We start from the raw sequence: 7,360 nt of genomic DNA, 5'->3' as shown, positions 1-7,360 counted from the left end.
TTTGGTTAGGTCAGGGTGTGATGTGGGGTGGGCATTTATGTTTTGTGTTCTATGTTTCTTTATTTCTATGTTTGGTTAGGTCAGGGTGTGATGTGGGGTGGGCATTTATGTTTTGTGTTCTATATTTCTTTATTTCTATGTTTTGGTTAGGTCAGGGTGTGATGTGGGGTGGGCATTTATGTTTTGTGTTCTATGTTTCTTTATTTCTATGTTTTGGTTAGGTCAGGGTGTGATGTGGGGTGGGCATTTATGTTTTGTGTTCTATGTTTCTTTATTTCTATGTTTTGGTTAGGTCAGGGTGTGATGTGGGGTGGGCATTTATGTTTTGTGTTCTATGTTTCTTTATTTCTATGTTTTGGTTAGGTCAGGGTGTGATGTGGGGTGGGCATTTATGTTTTGTGTTCTATGTTTCTTTATTTCTATGTTTTGGTTAGGTCAGGGTGTGATGTGGGGTGGGCATTTATGTTTTGTGTTCTATGTTTCTTTATTTCTATGTTTTGGTTAGGTCAGGGTGTGATGTGGGGTGGGCATTTATGTTTTGTGTTCTATGTTTCTTTATTTCTATGTTTTGGTTAGGTCAGGGTGTGATGTGGGGTGGGCATTTATGTTTTGTGTTCTTTGTTTCTTTATTTCTATGTTTTGGCTGGGTATGGTTCTCAATCAGGGACAGCTGTCTATCTTATCTTAGCCCTGTAAGCTTCACGGTTGTTCAGTTTAACACTTGTTTGGTTACTACATGATTCCCATATGTGTTATTTCATAGTTTTCATAGTTTTGATGTCTTCACTATTAATCTACAATGTAGAAAATAGTAAGAAGAAAGAAAAAACATTGAATGAGTAGGTGTTCTATAACTGGTACTGTATACAAACTCACACACACAGGATGTTTGTTGTATAATGTTTAGGAAATGGTAGAGAGAAGCTGAGATAGACACCATTAGTTGCCTGGCAACCCTTGAAAGTATTTTATGAAAAATAAAAAATCTTATCCCCCTTTCCAGCAGGAGAGAAGAGAGTTAAGAGGGTAAGGGATGGAGAGAGAAAGAGAGTTAAGATGGTAAGGGATAGAGAGAGTTAAGAGGGTAAGGGATGGAGAGAGTTAAGAGGGTAAGGGATGGAGAGAGAAAGAGAGAGTTAAGAGGGTAAGGGATGGAGAAAGAAAGAGAGAGTTAAGAGGGTAAGGGATGGAGAGAGAAAGAGAGAGTTAAGAGGGTAAGGAATGTAGAGAGAAAGAGAAAGTTAGGAGGGTAAGGGATGGAGAGAGAGAGAGAGTTAAGAGGGTAAGGGATGGAGAGAGAGAGAGAGTGAGAGAGAGAGAGAGAGAGAGAGAGAGAGTTAAGAGGGTAAGGGATGGAGAGAGAGAGAGAGTTAAGAGGGTAAGGGATGGAGAGAGAAAGAGAGTTCCATTACTGTGAAGTAGGGAGAGACCTCACTCTCTACAGGTCTCACGTCTCCAACAGAACAGGCAAGTAAGTGTGGGGGACAAAACACCAACACACACAAAGCACCTCTTATGTCTGTCCACATGACGTCATGGTGGAAAAATCCCCTTGGTCACATTACATCCTTACATTCCACAAACACACAGCAGACTGTCATACCCCCAAGTCCACGGGCTCTGTGAAAGCCTGGGGACATTCGTGGACCCAGACACATGGTGGCTTTTAGAATAATGGTTTCAGTTGTGTTAAATGATTATGTGCCCGAGAGAGCGAGAATCCTTTGCATTATCATTAACAACAGACACCTACATTGCTTCAGTGAAAACAATGTACTGAGCAAATGTCAAGTTGGCTTTACTAAATGACGGTACAGCAGACACTTGTGGATCCAGACACATGGTGGCTTTTAGAATGTGTTAATCAGTGATGAGCCGAGGACCTGGGACAGACAGAAGGACTGAATTCTATAAGCGACACCCATCCCTAGACTAACCATTCATGTCCCGTATAACATCGGCTCTTTAAACCAATCAATATCGCCCTGCAGACACGATGGGAAATTGTAGAAATACTGTATTATCTCTCTCTCTCATGAGAAGCATTGCTTTAATATTGCCTAAGAAACAATGTATACAATATACATTGTTATGAAATAATGAATGATAATTCTTATTTTTTAAATAACAACAATAAAATGTTAACAGTCAATAGTAGCAATATAATACATATAAAAGGCTAAAGTTTGAAAATAAAACTAACTAACTAATAACTGTCATCCTCACCATTAGATCAGTACTACAACTACCATCATCATTACTACAACTACCATCATCATTACCACTACCATCATCATTACCACTACCATCATCATTACAGCTACCATCATCATTACAACTACCATCATCATTACTACTACCATCATCATTACTACTACCATCATCATTACTACTACCATCATCATTACTACTACCATCATCATTACAACTACCATCATCATTACAACTACCATCATCATTACAACTACCATCATCATTACTACTACCATCATCATTACTACTACCATCATCATTACTACTACCATCATCATTACAACTACCATCATCATTACAACTACCATCATCATTACTACTACCATCATCATTACAACTACCATCATCATTACTACTACCATCATCAGTACAACTACCATCATCATTACAACTACCATCATCATTACTACTACCATCATCATTACTACTACCATCATCATTACAACTACCATCATCATTACCACTACCATCATCATTACTACTACCATCATCAGTACAACTACCATCATCATTACCACTACCATCATCATTACAACTACCATCATCATTACAACTACCATCATCATTACCACTACCATCATCATTACCACTACCATCATCATTACCACTACCATCATCATTACAACTACCATCATCATTACAACTACCATCATCATTACTACTACCATCATCATTACTACTCACCATCCATCATCATACCACTACCATCATCATTACCACTACCATCATCATTACAACTACCATCATCATTACAACTACCATCATCATTACTACTACCATCATCATTACCACTACCATCATCATTACCACTACCATCATCATTACTACTACCATCATCATTACTACTACCATCATCATACAACTACCATCATCATTACAACTACCATCATCATTACTACTACCATCATCACTACCATCATCATTACTACTACCATCATCAGTACATACCATCATCATACAACTACCATCATCATTACTACTACCATCATCATTACTACTACCATCATCATTACAACTACCATCATCATTACCACTACCATCATCATTACTACTACCATCATCAGTACAACTACCATCATCATTACAACTACCATCATCATTACTACTACCATCATCATTACAACTACCATCATCACCACTCATCATCATTACCACTACCATCATCATTACCACTACCATCATCATTACAACTACCATCATCATTACAACTACCATCATCATTACTACTACCATCATCATTACAACTACCATCATCATTACTACTACCATCATCATACCACTACCATCATCATTACCACTACCATCATTACCACTACCATCATCATTACCACTACCATCATCATTACAACTACCATCATAATTACCACTACCATCATCATTACCACTACCATCATCATTACACCATCATCATTACTACTACCATCATCATTACTACTACCATCATCATTACAACTACCATCATCATTACAGCTACCATCATCATTACAACTACCATCATCATTACTACTACCATCATCAGTACAACTACCATCATCATTACTACTACCATCATCATTACTACTACCATCATCATTACAACTACCATCATCATTACCACTACCATCATCATTACAACTACCATCATCATTACCGCTACCATCATCATTACCACTACCATCATCATTACCACTACCATCATCATTACCACTACCATCATCATTACAACTACCATCATAATTACCACTACCATCATCATTACTACTACCATCATCATTACTACTACCATCATCATTACAACTACCATCATCATTACAACTACCATCATCATTACAACTACCATCATCATTACTACTATCCCCAGCATTATTGTGGAAAACACTGAAGGCTTATCTGAGAGGCTGTATCATCTCCTTTCAGGCTGCCAGGAGTAGGCAAAACAGAGGAAAACTGGAAGAACTAGAGGGACAAATTCACTTACTGGATAGGGAGAATGCTAGCCACCCATCTATGGAGAAACATAAAAAAATTACCTCTTTTTAAAATTTGAATATAATTAGATTCTCTCAGCTAAAATTGCTCAATCTTTTCTCTATGCCAACCAAAAATATTTTGAGTTTGGTGACAAACCACACACGAATGATTCACAGGGTTAAATCTGCATCTGGGGAATTACTCTCTTCCCCCAAAGACATCAATGACAGATTCCGGCAGTTTTATGAGACTCTATATACATCTAAAGCGGACCCTAACCCCTTAATTATGCAAACATTTTTGGAGGACTGTAGTCTTCCTGCCCTGAACCAGGAAGATTCTAACTTCCTGAATAAGGAAATATCTCTTGATGAAATTTGAGAAACAATTAAATCTCTAAAGAGTGGCAAGACCCCGGGCTCAGATGGATACCCTGGTGAATTCTATAAAACATTCAGCAACATGCTCTCTCCCTACCTGCACAAAATGTTGGTTCAGGCCAATGAGGATGGAGCTCTCCCTTCTACTTTGGACGAAGCGTTCATTACAGTTATACATAAGGGTAAAGATCCAGAAGAGGTAGGGTCATACAGACCAATATCTCTCCTTAATACAGACCAAAAGATTTTAGCAAAAACTCTGGCTAACAGGCTTAGCACTTTAACTGGCAAATTGGTCCATTCGGATCAGACCGGCTTTATCCCCAACAGAAACTCATTCTTCAATCTCAGGCGCCTCTTCAATATTATGTATTCTCAGAGGTTACCCAAAGTGGACCTTGCCGTCATATCTCTTGACGCCGAAAAGGCATTTGACCAAGTTGAGTGGCCCAATCTATTCAAGGTCCTACAGAAATGTAATATTGGAGATAGGTTCATAAATTGGATCCAGCTTTTATATAGGAACCCCTGTGCCAGAATACTCACTAACCAATCATTGTCGCCCCGATTTAACCTCAACAGGGGGACAAGGCAGGGTTGTGCGCTGTCGCCTATGCTCTTCGTCCTAGTTATCAAAACGCTTGCTCAGACGATTAGATCTCATGCAGCAATACACGGCTATAATACTAAAGATACTCTAAATAAGATCTCCCTATACGCAGATGACATCCTCCTCTATGTAACAGAACCCCAGGCTAGTATCCCAGCTATTCTTAATGTGATCAATCTGTTTGGTACCTTCTTGGGATACAGAATAAATTGGAACAAGAGTGAATTAATGCCCATACGGTCGCAAAATACCTCCTGGCTAGAACATCTCCCATTTAAGTTATCTTCAGAAAAATTTACCTACCTAGGAATTGTAGTTACCAAACAATACTCCTTACTATTTAATTCCCCTCTCTGATACAAAAACTCAAAGCAAACATACTATTTTGGAGAACTCTCCCAATTTCTCTGCTCGGAAGAATTAATGCCATTAAAATGGTCTTCCTCCCACAACTGCTCTACCTATATCAGAACATCCCAGTATTCATACCTAAATCCTTTCATAAACAACTGGACTCAATTATCAATCCTTTCATCTGGGATTATAAAACACACAGGATAGATAAAAAACACCTCTGTAAATCCAAGATGGAAGGAGGATTGTCTCTCCCAAATGTTATATTTTATTACTGGGCCGCTAACCTCCGCATTGTTACGTTTCTGTTGGATGACGTACTCCCGGCATCCAGCTGGCTTAGTATGGAGCGTGAGGAGTGTCATCCCTTCTCTATTGGCACTGTGATTTTGTCGCCTGTCAATCTGGAGATGTCACTTTATTGTAATACTCCTATTATACATAGCACAGTCCGAATCTGGAAGCAAATTAAAGTCCACTTTGAGCTTAGACCAATGTCATTCATGCTCCCTGTCACCAGGAAACCCTCCTTTGCCCCTTCTAACCTTGATAACACCTTTGAGCGATGGGGAGAGTTGGGGATAAGTACCATAGGGGATTTATACATAGAAGGGACCTTTGCTTCCTTTGAGTTGCTGAGGGAAACTTATAATCTTCCCAGAAGTAATTTTTTCAGATACCTACAAATTAGAGACTACGTTAGAAAACACCTCCCAACATTTGGGAATGCTAAACCTTCCATGTTTGACGGATGCATAAAAATATGCCCCACCTCAGATAAACTGATATCGCGTCTATATGATGCTTTTCAATCTGTTAGCACACCTTCTACTGATGCCATCAAGGCAAAATGGGAGGAAGAACTAGGGACTGACATCTTGGTGGCAGACTGGGAAGAGAGCTTGGAGTATATCCACACATGCTCCATTAATTCCAGACATCGTCTCATACAATTCAAGGTATTACACAGACTACACTATTCCAAAACTAAACTGCATAGGATATTTCCTGACACATCCCGTACATGTGATAAATGTCAGGCTGTGCAGGGTACACTACTCCACTGCTTTGCCCTATGCTCTAGCTTGCATGGTTATTGGTGTGGAATTTTTAGGATCCTCTCTGAAGTTTTGGAGACTTCAATAGATCCAGACCCGCTTCTGATAATCCTGGGAGTATCTGAGTCCCTAAACGAATTAACCAACCCCCAAAAACAACTAATCTCGTATGGTCTCATCTCGGCAAAAAAACAAATCTTGTTGTTTTGGAAAAGGAGGGAAGCGCCCTCTATCAAATTATGGCTCAGTCATTTGGCAAACACTGTACACTTAGAAAGAATTAGATATATTCTGAACAATAAATTATCAATATTTGATCAAATCTGGCAGCCTTTCCTCTCCTACTTGGACAAGTCGGCGCTGTGAATTTGTACTTATTAACGCACTCTCAATTGTAATATTTTAATCTACCTTTGGGCAGCGTGTGCTGGCCCTGCCACCCGAGCAGTTGGGAGGGGGTGGGGGGGAATAGGGGATGGGGGGGTAGGGGGACATCTTCCCTCTTTCTTTCTACGTGTCCTTGTTTTGTATGTCGTCTTATGTATTTTTTGTTCTGCACCCAGAACTCTGGGTCTTGTTGTTCCTGTCTGCTCTTTTATGTTTAGATAAGAATTGTATACCTGTCATGTATACCTATACACCATTCTTGTGTGTGTTTAATAAAAAAATATTTGAAACAAAACATTTAATGGCAAACAGACAGACAGAACAAGACAGGAACAGCATCAGCACACAGGTAGACAAGGACATATGAC

This window comes from Oncorhynchus keta, chromosome 18, assembly GCF_023373465.1.
Source record: "Oncorhynchus keta strain PuntledgeMale-10-30-2019 chromosome 18, Oket_V2, whole genome shotgun sequence".
Lineage (NCBI taxonomy): Eukaryota > Metazoa > Chordata > Actinopteri > Salmoniformes > Salmonidae > Oncorhynchus > Oncorhynchus keta.
The sequence above is the reverse complement of the archived record's forward strand: the minus strand, read 5'-3'. Positions refer to the sequence as shown.